Below are 15,109 nucleotides of genomic sequence, written 5' to 3' on the forward strand. Positions count from 1 at the left end.
GTTCTAGGTTCCGAATACTCTTGTAATATTATGATCCAGTAAAGTTTGTAAACTTCCATTTAGAGACGGTCTTGACTTTTTCTTTGCAGACATCCAGTAGAAGCTTGCCAACTCTGTTTTCCTGCACAGCTAAGGCACACCACTGGGACAGTGTACGGTCCTAATCTAGTTATTCCTTACAACAACAATGTTTGCAATGTTCACATCCAGCATCCTTATTAATTCTATATCGGAAATAACCAATCACGAGATATATTACCAATAATATTAAGCATATAAAGAGTTCCTCTCTATATAATTCCGCAATCCTCGCAAAATAATCAGCTTCGAATTGTAATGAAAAAATTGTTGATTCACTGCAGATGCTTTTGTGCATTATTCTCAATAATATTCGAACATTATTTGACGTAATCATTACAATTATTCAAGAATGTATACAACAGAAATCGTTTCCACCATCATCATTACCTTTTTATTAATAAATTCTTTATTCAAATAGACACAATGGATGGAAGTGCAGTTTTGATGTTTGTATTTGAAGTATTTGAGTGAATGGTGACAGGGTTGGTCACCATGGCATAGCTTGCTAGTAGCTGAATTGAACAAACTGATTAATCGATTCGACATCCGGCAGCTGGCTGATGTGGCTTGGAATGATTCTGGTTTGAAGTCGAATTTAAACCGAATTCAACACCAAGTCAGAGTCAAGCTGGCCTTGGCCCGCATTTTTGATCGATTAACCCACTTTTACTACTCGGGGTAATGCCTTAATTCCAATTTTCCAGTTCTATACTATTACTTTATACTAACCGAGTTACCCTACCATAACCTACCCGAGCTACCCTACCCTAACCTAACCGAGTTACCCTACCCTAACCTACCCTGGTAAGGACTATCCTTGTTCTAAGATACCCTATACAACTAGGGGTCCGAAAATTACCGGTAATCGGGATTTGACGGTAACGGATATTTACCGGTAATTACCGGTAACGGACGGTACGGATATCCGTCATTCGGACCCCTATATACAACCCTATCCTTGGAATCCTAGGACTGCGGTGAGGTTAAGGTTAGTGTAACTCGGATAGGTTAAGAAACCGTCCCCAAAATGCTGAAGAGTCCTAAAGACTAAGTCTCAAGTGTACAACCAGGTCTTTGGATGATTACTGGTTACCCAGGTTGGTTGTAGAGAAGTACAATCTTTTGTCCCCTAAACAGCACCAACATCCCAACCCTGCATGACAGATTCATAATCCATAATGTTAATATTCAAGAATGTATAAAATGCAATTGACTTCATGATTGATGCAATATCTAGACTATTATTATTACAACAATAAATATATGAGCATCAGAATAATGTTATAGAAAATGCTATAATAGATATAACCTCAACTCGTGTGGAAATTGAGATGTAAACTTTTTTTTTATATATTTAGATCCAATATTCATTTAACAATTGATGGAAGGTCATATTATCTGATAATTCTGTGGTTTCCAACCCATCTAGTTTGGGATAGTTTATTGTCAATCAATTTGCTGATTAGTTGATTTGATTAATTAGCTCATTAACGGTTTCTAATAGCAATTTGGGAAACTAGAAGGGAATTGGAGTTGAATTTTGGAGAGTAATGAACAGTTCGTGCAAAGGTAGATATTGGAGACAGTCTTCAAGATGAGGTCTGGTAGGGGGTTAATCCAGAGGAGAAGAAGGTGGTTCAAAGCATAAATGTTTAAGAAAGAGGAGGGGAAGTGGTGCTTCAAAAAGGGGGTAAAGGGGGAAAGAGGTTGAAAAAGAGTGATATAGAAGGATAGGTTGGAAGGGAATGGGGTTGGAAGGGAGTGGAATGACAGAAAGGAAATGAAGGAAAAGAGGGAAACGGAGTGAAGGGGGAGGGGAGTAAGGAAGAGGGGAGAAAGGGATTAAAAGGGCATGGCATCGACACTGAATTTCACTGTTCAAATGTAAGATTCTATTGGCAATTTTAGGTGTGACCGCTTTAAGCAAGGACATTTGGACCCTCCTCCTTAATACGTCATTGACGTCAGAACAACCTCATCCTTTTTAGATTTTTGCCCTCAAATCTACGACGAAGTGATACTACTGCGATTATGATGTGCGTCTCGTGTAAGAAGCAAAATGCGGTCGTGAAGTCGATGTTAAGGTGTTGACGGCTGAACAAGTGGAGTGGACTTTGCCAGTAGTCAGCTGCAGTTGTCAATTCAGCTACCAGCTTCTAGACCCTTAATTTCGAAAATTGATCCGCATCGAGATGTTCAAGCAAATTTTCCGATACTTTATACGGAACGCCAACATATACGGTGGATTTACCATCCAAATGCTCTGCAGAGATTAACAGCTCCTCAACTAAACCCACTACCTTCTTTTATTCATGACTCATAATTCTCATGTTGATCCCAAAACCACTGTTTTACACTATTAATAACACTTCTCTGTGCTGTTTATTCATAAATATTCCATTATGCAAGATAAATTCCATTTTTTTCTATTGTTAATCCTCAGTCGTTCCTACTTGCGAGCATTAAGTCTGTGTGCAAAACTTTCAACTGTTAACATTTTGCTGCTTTTTAATACAAAACAAAAGGAAAAATAATTCTAAATGCGAAACAATTGGTGAATACCTATAAAGAAGGAATGAAGTTTACAGCTGCAAAATGTCGTCATAAATGTGTAATCAGAAACTTTTTGAGAACAATGGGATCTGAGACATGAGTTTTTCAATAAAAAGCTGTAAATGCTTTTACTTTGTAAGTTTTGTAAGATTTTTTAAGGAATCTTTGCCTTTTGGATTATGTAAAGCTGAAGGTTCTTTGAACATTTCCTATGGACGAAGATTCTGGATTTTACAACCTTGTAAGCTTGTAACTTGCTGAAGAACTCTTAGAAAGGATATTGTCCGTAGAGACATTGTTGCACTTGGAAATTACATAGAGATTGTCAGGGGTACGGGCAGCATTAATTGACATCTAAAGAGGAATCATGAATCGAAATTGATCTACATGGTTATTGAAGGAAGTATGCTACCTGAATACCACAATCCACGGGACTAAATTAACACCGTCACGGAGTCGTAAGGGTAACTTAGTGTCTTACAATTAATACAGCGACGTGTGTTGTTCGGGATTATTGATCAAACTTGGTCAAAGGAAATACCAAGCGACACAATTTGGTGAAAGGTTCCGTCTAGGCAACTTCGTGCCTTATCGAAGTGGTCACTTAATGTTGTCCTAGTAAACATTTTGTGATTTTCGGGATTATTAATCTTATTTTAGTTCCAAGCGACTGAATTCGCTGCATTATGATGACTTAGCTTACACAGTGTGTAGTTCGAAAATAATTTATATCAGAGACATTAGATTCGACATTAAATTGTCGAAAAATTCGAACATTTCGAACATTTCGAGCTCAACTTATTTTAAAATAAAAATGTTACGAAGAAAATTAAAAGTAACGGTTAAAAAAGATTTGAATATTACGGAAAAAAATATTTTTGAAAAAATTTAACGGTCGTTTTTGAGAAAGTCACACTCAGATAATCTGAGTCAGATTTATATAAGGTTTTTATCCAAATATTTAAACAAGCCCATATGGCGTAGTGGCTAACGCGTAAGCTTCCTAAGCTTTAGATCGTGGGTTCGAATCCCACTATGGGTTCTTGAAGATAATTTTTTTGCCAATTATTGTTTTTTTTGCATCTGCAGTACAATCCCTTATAAGAATTTTTAATCCCGGGATTTAATTGAAAGCTTCCCGAGATTCAGCACATTTTGTTCTTGGATTGTAGACCTTAACAGTCTCCATGACAGTATCATGAAATACTACTTAATTTTGGAAGTTCCTTAATTAAAATACTCATATTACGCTATTACATAATTATACAGTAATAAACCACACACTTCTTGACTTATTGCCATATTTAATTCTTCAAAATAAACTTCAAAGGTTACACAGTGCCATGTTAATAAATACATAGACTGTATAGATAATGAATGTTTTGGTTTTAAAATTCACACAAGCGAATTCAAATTTCTTATTAAGCACTGCTTATCTTTTATTGATATTAACACGCTTTGTAATTATTTAAAGTGACGAAATCTCATCACATGTACTTGATTCTGCGTGTTATGTTTGGATATGATAATTAGGATTTACCTGATTCTATTTACGATGATGAAGAAGTCTGTTTTTGAGTTTCATGCCTTGTTTAATGCTTAATAATATTTGATTTGAATCTGGCACCATGCCAGAGTCATGGTGGTCTGGTGTTGGATTTTGGATTGATTAACCGATTTGTGTGGCTCGGGTAAAGTGCAGGAAATGATGAAGAATTTGATGAGATTCGAACATTTACCTTGAATTGCAATTTTTAGGAATTTTTGTATGAAATCTTTATACTTCACAAGAGAAAGTTTCTGATTTTTTGAACAATTTTGTATGAAATCTTTATACTTCACAAGAGAAAGTTTCTGATTTTTGATCAATTTTGTATGAAATCTTTATACTTCACAAGAGAAAGTTTCTAGGTTATGGTTAGAATTAAGAAAAGACATACATGAAGGCATGCAGACAGCCAAATCATCCAACACAGCACGGACATCAACTCTTCTCAGAAATATTCCAAAAACATATTTACGACACACGACAATATTTGTTATCAGATGACATGCTGTTTAAACTCTAGAAATATCAACAGATTATTTATGAGCCATTTTACAGGATTTCGATTGGGTAGCTTAGCATCAATACGATTGTAAATGCTTGAGTAGCTTAATGTCCTTTAACATAATCATGCATGCAAACATCCAATTACGTTCGTTGAGTAATTTCTTTAAATTTCGATTCCGTTCGTACCGTATCACTGAACCATAAAAGACCCTCGATTTGAATCTTACATTTTACTTCCTTTTTGATGATTTTTTTTGATTTTCATTCAAACGAATGTTCTCATCATTTAATTAAATTCCATCCTCAAGAGTCTTTTGAATGGTGATGAAAAGCTTCATGCTTACCTAACCTTTCTCAATATTCCATCCTGTGAACTTGATTCTTATTTCTTATTTTTTGGTGGTTTTTCTTCATTAAGAATTGGAAAATCCACAACCTTGAGGTTTGGCTTTCTTGATGAAATTAGAAAAGAAGAAAAATTTCGTTTGATGGAATGGCTGTTTTGTGTTGATTCTAGAATTGGAGAATTGGAGCATAGAATCTTGTTTGATGTTTTGGATTTGCATATTTTAATTTGAATCAGTCAAGGCTATCCTTCATTTATGTAATGGGAATTGAAAATTTAACTGTTAACTACGGGAATAAAGGGTTAGACTTTTATACCTGTTCTTTAGACCTAAGGGGGCGTTCCCTTATTATGTTACAGAATAACGAGCTATTTTCAAAAATGAGCAATCAAATATGGAAATTTAGATAACTTTATATCCTAGCATTTTCATTAGTGTCCCTAACAAGCAAAGAGTATGTTTTCATGGCACAGAAATGCCACTACGGCACCTAAAACCAGTCCATTTGACCGTTAGGGTGTGATGTTTAGGATATCGAGCCATATAAAGACAAATCTGTCTATCCAAAAGTAAAGCCCCTGTGGTTGAGTTGCTAGTCAACATGATCTTTCTTATTAAAAGACGTGGGTTCGATTCCCATCAGATGCCGATTGTTTAATTAATACAAAAATGTCAGGGATTAGCAGCAAAACTGCTCTATAGAAGATAAAGTATCTAAACTTCTGATGATCGAGTCACTACCGATGATGGTGAGATTTGAACCCGGAAGTCCAAATTGAACACAATCATTTCTGACCCACACAATCTCAACAGAGCTATCAAGACACCTTTAGCTTCTTCGACGGAATTTCTTAACCTTTTGATACTTCCATTCAAGGAACGTGCATATAATCACTATACAATATTCATGACTAATTAGAGGGTACAATTACCAATTTCACATAAGTCTGAGTCCACACTTTCACCTTCTTTCTACTGCGTATGCCTTTCTGAAAATAGCATTGAGCTCTTGTTTCATGTCCTATTTACTAAAGATGATGGGTTACTGCGTACGGCTGTAACAAAACACAGACTCGTTCATTTCTTCTTATTCGTTATGTAATAAGTGTGCAGCCTTAAATGCGGCTGAATATACAATTAGCAAATTAGCAAAACACATATTATGTTACAAAGAGGTGTAACATATCTAAAATTGTCAATTTAATGACTGCTTTACATGAAAACGAACTATTAAACCACAAAAATATTCTAAAATTAAAGTTAATTGCATATGCATATTTAATTAACAAGCCCCAGAATCACGTGTGAATCACTTTTTCTTCTAAGAATCAAATTCATCGCCTACATCAAACTTTTGAGCTGTGACTTTTGAAACTTAAAATTTGCCTTTTTATTCCTTAACAATCAGTTTCATAAATTAAAATCTTGTATTGTAATTTTTCATTCTTTTCATTCAGCACCAACTTACCACAGTGACACAAAAGAAACCAAAAATTGAATACGAGGAAGAAAAAGTTAATTTTCCAGCTCACATTAAGGGAGTGCAGTGGTGGGCAACTTTTTGTTTTCTGTGGCACACGTATTGATGGTAAGCTCCGACCGAAGACACACGATAGACTAGTGCGGTTAGGGTTCCTGATGTTCCGGGTAGTCTTAGTCTCGGCTTCGGTCTTCTCCGTTTCATCTTTGGTCATCTTCGTCTCGGCTTCGGTCTTCTCCGTCTCAGCTTCGGTTTTCGTCTCGGCTTCGGTCTTCGTTCTCGGCTTCGGTCTCCGATCTCGACGACTTCGGTCTCCGATCTCGACTTCGGTCTTCGTCTCGACTTCGAACTTCGTCTCGACTTCAGTCTTCGTCACGACTTCGGTCTTCGTCTCGACTTCGGTCTTCGTCTCGACTTCGGTCTTCGTCTCGACTTTCGGTCTTCGTCTCGACTTTCGGTCTCCGTCTCGACTTCGGTCTCCGTCTCGACTTCGGTCTCCGTCTCGACTTCGGTCTCCATCTCGGCTTCGGTCTTCGTCTCGACTTCGGTCTTCGTCTCGACTTCGGTCTCCATCTCGTCTTCGGTCTCCATCTCGTCTTCGGTCTCCGTCTCGACTTTCGGTCTCCGTCTCGACTTTCGGTCTTCGTCTCGGCTTCGGTCTCCGTCTCGGCTTCGACTTCGGGTCTCGACTTCGGTCTTGATCTCGGTCTTGGTGCGAGACTTCGGGAAACCTTACTGAAGTGCCGCGGCACTCAGATTGTTAACCACTGATGCACAGACTGTAAAAAGGATTCAAATTGCTTTTAACGACATCATCAGCATCAACGCGAAAGTTTGTTTAGCTGTACAAAAGAAATAGTTTGCGTAATGAAATTAAATCGTGAATTTTTTATGCAGTTTCTATTCACAGACTTTTCTAAAGATTCCGATTGAATGTGAGGAGAAAAATTCTATTAAACCACAACTTAATCATGTAGGTTACATGAATCTTATAGCTTATAACAAACTGATTCAATAGTTGTTCACATTGCATAACTAAACAAGCATAATTTCCCCACCTCCGTTCGCTATCTCGAGATAAGCAAAATAAATGTTTTACATCATGTTTATGCTACATATGTACAGCAGCTAATGGCAACAGAAGCATATTTGAATTTGAATGATTTTTTCTGTATCTCAAATGTGATTTTTTGTATTCTTTTGTCTGGATATGAAGCATAGAGGAAATAAACACAAAATTTTGTTGGAATGACGTTATTTGCTTTAATTAGTTAAATCTTGATTTCATAACTATTTCAAACTTAGACTTGTTTATCATCCTTCTTATGAAGTTTTTGCTGTGTCGTCATTTAAATGTTTATAATTTTAATTACTTTGACTTTCTTTTTTTGAAGAGCATTGATGTGCATCATTCATAGTTTATAAGAGTGACTTTAAACTAATTATTAGAAAATTAAATAATAGTAATTTTGAGGCATTTATAGATTTAAAGTTATTGCCTGAACAGCACAAGTCAGTTCATATTGGCTCATCTGACATGATGTGTCTCTGACATGGTGTGACTCTGACATGATGTGACTCTGACATGGTGTGACTCTGACATGGTGTGACTCTGACATTGTGTGACTCTGACATGGTGTGACTCTGGCATGGCGTGACTCTGACATGGTGTGAATCTGGCATGGTGTGAATCTGGCATGGTGTGACTCTGACATGGCGTGACTCTGACATGGTGTTACTCAGGCATGGTATGCTCTGGCATGTTAAAGCTCTGTCATGTTAAGACTCTGACACTGTGTGATTCTGGCATAATGTGACTCTAAACTAGTGCACAATTAGAAATGCAATGATCCCTATACCAAATGTGGTTTCGGTTAAGACTTTCCAACAAGACATACTTTGGTTGTTAATTGTAGGGATGATTGATTTCTCAACTCTGCATATTGCATAACCCAGGCTACAATACAATGTATCTAACCACAATTTATGTGTCGCGAATCACACAAATCGAGTTGACGTGACTAGAACAACGGAAAAACCACTCGAATTTGACTTGATTTTCCCAAGGATCGAACTCGTGTCGTTAGGATCAATTGGCCGACACTCTAGCTACTACGCCACTGCGGCATATTCGCTGATTTTCCATATTAACCATCACAAGTGTCTGCATCTAAATCAATTTCCAACACCGACAAAGTCAATAAATTAATTACTCACTTCCTATAAACTTACAACAAAAAAAAGTGTCAAATGATTCATGAACAAAAAAGTTTCTCGTTCCTCATCACATTTGCATCAGACAAACGATGTCCATGTCAATTAGTATAAAGTTTACTGACATGTGCATGCTACAATCTCCTTTATATATGAAAAAAGCACATGGATAAGCTAAACATATGATTGAAATTCTCTGTTTTTATTGCCGATACGTACAGCCAGCATTGGATATACTCAAATAAAAAAAAATCAAAACATCTTCCAGCGCATGGCAATAAGCATCATAACAGAGATTTTTTTGTTTACCGTAAAATCCACAAGTTTTTTTTTCTCAAGTTCACAATTCAGTTCTTTCGGCGATGTCACCGGTACAAGACGTAAAAAATTTAAACCTAAATTTGATTTTATATTTTTTTATAAAAGTTTAAAGTCACAGACGTTATCTTATTTTATTGTGTCGTATTTATTTAATTTCTTATGACTTAGTGCCAATGCACACGACAGTGAGAGAATGAATATCAGTTACATACCTAACGAGATATAGTCATAATGTGGCAGCTATATTATCTTACAAAAAATAGTCAATGTCATTCAGTTTGTTCTTACCTTCGACCGCGTTAGCATCGTAATTATTATTCATCTGCCTTTGTGGTTTCCTTAATATACAGTAACAGATAAAGTCGGAATGAATATTGTGAATATAATGAAAATTAATGGAATATTTAAAAAAAGTTAAAGGAATTAATTTGCCCAAAAAAAAAGACACAAAATTGATGAAATATTAAAGGAAGTGAAAAAAGGTGTGAAAGGAATAAAGCTTGTGGATTTATGAGGATAAATAATTAAAAGTGAAATAATTTGAGCGTGAAATTGTTAAATGGAATTAACTTTTCATGACAAGTGATGCCTTCCTTTTTTTGTGAATCGATCGACTTAAAAAAGGATTTATTTACAATATTTTGGAAATAATTGGCTTTAAGTATATACAATGAATAAATTATTGACATGTTGTGGTTATTCAGTAGCTCGACGAATTGATAAGAACCAGGAATCAAAGTCATTGTGGATTTTTATCAATTAATTTGTTTTTGGGGATTATTTTGGCAAAATTGCTGTTTTGTGGTTTATTTTATCAAGTGTTAGACACTCCAGAAGTTTAGGGATGTATTTACTGTGGTTATTGAATTTATATGAACGTACAGCATGTACAAAAAATTGGGTCAAAGTGGCTAGGTGGCGGAATGGTATAGTGCTTTGGTACATAAGTAATTATTGCAATACCCGACCCTGCGGTCATGGGTTCGAGACTCGGTAGAAGGAATATTTTCTTGACCTTTTTCGAATAATATGAATTTGCGGCTCACAGCCTTACTTTGGGGCTATAGGCAGTAATGTTATCTAAGAAGTGGTTCCCAGATCCCATTATAAACTTGTTGGTAATAGGTATAAGCGGGGGGATCTGGCGAATTATTTCATACGTTAAAGAATCAATAGACATAGCTGATATTTTTAGAAATACCATTAACCGCATGTTGCGTGCGGTTTCGGTCTTATCACTAAAATTGGTGCACGCACACCCAAATTAAGTTTGACACTGGATTAGAATTTGAAAAAAATTAATTTTTTTGATTATTGTACCTCCTGAACCCAAACTTCTTCTTAATAAGTGATAGCCCCCAGTTTGTGTCTAAGTTACTAAATACGGAACTATTTCAATTATTTGATCTTAAAAAGTTTCTATTAATAAAATTAAGAATGTTCTCAAAGAATGTTTTCAAAGAGATAAGTCGTGTCAACCCACTATATCTTTCTTTATCGCAACTTCCTACTAGATGTCAACCTATTTTTAAAGAAAATAGTTATTTACTTTTAATGTGAAGTGTGGTTGTGCTGATTTTGAAGAATTATCTTGAAGTTAAATCATTCATTGATAAATTTATGATTTTCTGTTCATATTTTTCATATGTTCGTCATTCTTTTGTGTGCTGGTCTGTAGAGGCTAGTTCTGATTTAAAGTTAGTTTATAAAATACAAAAAATTATGATTTTTGTGTCGGAGGAGAGTGGAATTGGGGATATAGAGCCATACGTATGCGAATCTGAAAAGGCTAAGGTTAGGTCTATGTGACCGAGTGTTAGGGCAATATACCGAAAATCTGAAGATTGATCTGATTTTTGACATGAGTTCAATTCCTATCTAAAGTCAATCTTTGTACGACTCCGGTTAGTTGGTCAAAAATCCAGACCCAGACCAGCTTGACTCTGACGTAATTAAACCTAATCTGACACACCATGCCAAAGTCACACAAGCCTGGTACCCGAATATTGCATCAATTTGCCGATATATGCTGCTCGGGCATACATACCTTTGTGTAAATCGTTTAGTCAAGATTTGTCCTAGATTATTATTATTTTCCTATAAATCTTACTAACACAAAAAATCCATAAGGAAAGGAAAAGGTCAGCTGGAATCTAATTTCTCAATATCAGCACGTGCTCAATATCCTGTCAATAAAATAAAATTTCATAAAGCATTCTCAATAAACAAAAACAATTTTCTACTAAGTTTTACTTCCAGGAGTTGGTCCAATATGCATTGATATTCCTGTACGGAGTTTACTCGACCATACGGAATTGAGTATACTAATGTATACTTGGTTTTTTATCTGTTGCTAGTTGGATTAGTGTAATTTGAAGCATTTAAAATTCTCCTGTTTTTCCTAAGCTTAATCAAATTTCCACAATTTCCTTTCATAGTGTTAGTGCTTACTAAAAAAATTCAAATTTAATTATGACCGTTAAAAACAGCATCATTTTTGTATAAGAGTATCTTGGTATATCGTATTAAGAACATCGCTATGAGGGTAAATATGAACTTTTTTAATAAAAGTTCACTCAAAAATGGTCTAATATTTCTAGCCTAATTGGCTGCGGAATTTAATTTTGCATGCTTTTGACAAGTAGTCTCGAGCAGCACAAATGATGAGAAAGCTCCGTCAAAGTTGTTTTATGAGCACCAATCAGTCTCTATAGACAATCATATAAATGCTGTATGGAGACAAGTTTCAGTTGATGCCAACAGAAGAGCCTTAAAAACTTCATAGTGGACCATGACGGAGCCTTCATCATTTGTGTCGCTCGGGGCAAAATTGCCCTAAATCAAGTTTAACTAATTTTAAATTAATTTTACATCGCTAAATTAATTTTGAATTATGGTAAATTATCTTTAATCTATTTCATAAGATGGAATGTCTACCTTGAAGATAGGAAAATGCTTTAGAGATGTAGTTGAAGACGGAAAATGTTTAAGATACAGGAAGAATTCTTGTTGAATCATAATTGCACATTTATTTACTTTTTTCTTGAATGTGATGAATCTGTTGGGAAAATTGTAGCTTTTCTTGGGATATGCTATGACATTCTTTTATGTATTGCAGGTCTGTATCAAATTGTAATGTTGGAGAAGGGTTTCAGTGATGTGTTGTGTAACTGCACGTAGTGTTGGGCTGAAGGCACTTCAATCTCGATCTGTGAGAGAATCCAGAGCTGGAAGTCGAGTCGACTTGAATCGACTTTTCCATACAAAATACGAGCTGACTTCAAGCTCTGATAGAATGACTTTTGATACAATACAAAGGTCTGAATTTAGCACAGACCAAAAATACATGCATTAACATTAAAGAGAAAGCCATTCATGCAAAAGCTGTACGTGTGCGTGTGTGAAAATCACACCACAAAAAAAGGTCAAAGGAATTTAATTTTGGGTCTTTTGTTTTAATTTGTGTGGAAATCATGTCATGGCTGTTACATTTAAGTGTGCCTGCATCACATTGGAATATTTTAGGGTGCTTGACATATTAAAGTGATGCTTAAAGGCATCCACATTCTTAGAAATATTGACTAATTATCAATTTTCCCAACTAAATTATTACAAATATTTATCTAAAATTTTCTGGAGCACGATGAAGCACAACGACTTGATAATTAACCATGTCTGTTACAAAATTTATTGTTTACTTTCATGATTTACAATCGCTTATTTACCCAACTAAAATTGAACCATCCAATATTATGTGGCGTATGATGAACAAATTAAATTTTGAGTGAACGTGCTTCTAGTGGATGTGATAAATAATCTAAAAAAAAATTCTATTTACATTACTTTTACTATACGAGGTACATAAAATGAGTGATAATAGCAAGCGTTTCGGAGAACATGTGAGATATGTGAGTAGAGCAACAGGCACAGCAGATGAAGACAAATTGACTATGTTAAACCATTTTTGAAAATGGGAAAATTTTTAATTAATTTGGTGTCACTGTTAGTCAATTATGGAAGTGCTTTTTTTCGTGGGAAAATGTTAAAATAGGAAATTTTTCAATTAAATTCTATTTTAGAGTTGATAGATTATGAAAGGGATGATACTGTTGTAGTCTGAAGTAACATGTTTGGTACTGGGCTGATAATATGCTTAATTAGATTCATAAATCTCTTGAAATTGTCTGAAAAACATTAAAAATTTGTCAAAAATCATCAAAAAGTTGGTAAAACTATACAAAAACAATCAAAATTCAACCAAAAACTATCAAAACTAAATTAAATCCTCGAAAACATTCAAAAATTTGCTAAAAACAGTCAATATTCAGCAATAAATGACCAAAAACTGTCAAAAATCAGCAATAGATCATCAAAAACATCATAAACTTTCAAAATTTAACATTAAATGTCAAAAATGATCCAATAATTGTCAAAAATTATCAAAAACAATCAAAATTCTATAACAAAACATGAAAAACAATCAAAATTCACTAAAAAACATTAAAAATGGTCAAAAAACATTCAAAAATGTCCAAAAACATTAAAAGTGACCAAAAAACATTAAAAATGGCCAAAAAACATTCAAAATTGTCAAAAAAAACATTAAAAGTCGCCAAAAAACAATCAAAATCAACAAATCAAGTTTCACACCCTTGATTCCTATTCATTCAAATTTTCAGTTGATTGATTTTATTCAAGCATCAGTTCAGTTGATGATGAATAATTGAAAAATTGATTGAAAGCATCTAAATGCTCTATTACCAATCTATTACAATATGTATATCAAATGCAGCTATCGATTTTTATCTATTCACAAACTAACTCGCTTGCTTTAAAAAAGAAACGGAAAAAAGTTTAATATGAAAATGTATCGATGCTGTTATATTCAGCTGATATGAAGAATAAAATCAAATTTGTGTACGTAATTCAATTTATTCTACATTACTTACTGCTCCTGATTTGATAAACACAGATAAAAATATATTCAAGCCTCACAAATTCAGCGTGACTTTTTATTTAAAAATATAAAATTCAAATTTCATGTTTGTTTTGACTGTAGCTGAAATTCCTTACATCTTGAACTTCAAATGAACTTATTCATGTAGAAAATGTCTGTAAAAAAATTGCACATCCCTCGTATCGAATAAAGACCTGTCATTGTATTTTGACATGAATTTATTCAGTTTTTATGAATGATGGATTTACTTTTATGTCCTCATGAGGGGAGATGAAATGCATTATAATTAGGGGTTGTGATTTCAAATTCGATTTGATATTTTGTCATATTATATGTCATTTATGTTTAACTAGGATACAGTTCCGACAAAGCATGACTATATTGAAAGGCCTTCTGATCTGATAGGCCTTCTAGTATCATGTCTAGCCCATCAAAGCCTTTTCACTCTAATTCGTCAACATCTTTAAAGAGCGTCTCTTAAAAACGCCAATTGATTGTTCGTTAGCAGCAGTCATATTCCAAGACTCTGACCCATATGGCCTAACTGGCCAAACTATCGTCTTGTACTCTGTCACTCCCTAGTGACACAAATGAAGATGCATAAAAACCATATGGACGCCAAATTTAGTCGATTTTCATTTAGCGTTGATAAAAGAAATTTAGCGAGACTTTAAAAGTTTCGTGGTGGAGCCTTCTTTATTTTAGTCACTCGAAACGGTAGCTTAGCCAGCTTCCATTTGACATTAATAAATCAATTCGTTAGAGGATCTCAAAAGCTCCATGAGTTCCCCTCATGAGCTGAATTGAGACATTGTCTTGAGAATTACTGTAACCCAAATTTTATCATATCCCAATGCTTCCTTACTGTTGAAAATAAGACATTAATTTATCATACTATTGATTAATTCAAATAATCATTCAATTTGTAAGGAACAAGATTTTTGGGAAGTCAAAAATTGAGAACAAATCATTCGTAAAAGTAATGTAAATTTACAGATATTTAGTCCCCAATTTTAATTTCAAGCATTAATTCGAAATTACATAAATCCATAATTGAGATAAATTTATCAAAACTGACTTCGTCCTGTTCGTTTAAAGAAGTT

At 34.6% G+C, this 15,109-nt stretch overlaps 1 protein-coding gene and 1 non-coding gene across 2 annotated transcripts in view; both read left to right on the top strand.

Annotated features, from left to right (window-relative positions):
* Positions 1-3,603: 3,603 nt before the first annotated feature.
* Positions 3,604-3,676, top strand: TRNAR-CCU (transfer RNA arginine (anticodon CCU)). Its single transcript has one exon. It is a non-coding gene; the product is annotated as a tRNA-Arg (tRNA).
* Positions 3,677-9,119: 5,443 nt separating this feature from the next.
* The window catches only part of Pdfr (Pigment-dispersing factor receptor), a 37,063-nt gene continuing 31,073 nt past the window's right edge, over positions 9,120-15,109 (top strand). The window contains exon 1 of the mRNA XM_070653730.1: positions 9,120-9,531. The gene's annotated coding sequence lies outside the window, so the exon portion shown is untranslated. The remainder of the gene's footprint in view (positions 9,532-15,109) is intronic.

Source organism: Chironomus tepperi, unplaced genomic scaffold (assembly GCF_022539635.2).
Source record: "Chironomus tepperi strain 1889 unplaced genomic scaffold, CSIRO-AGI_Ctep_v1 contig_73, whole genome shotgun sequence".
Classification (NCBI taxonomy): Eukaryota; Metazoa; Arthropoda; class Insecta; order Diptera; family Chironomidae; genus Chironomus; species Chironomus tepperi.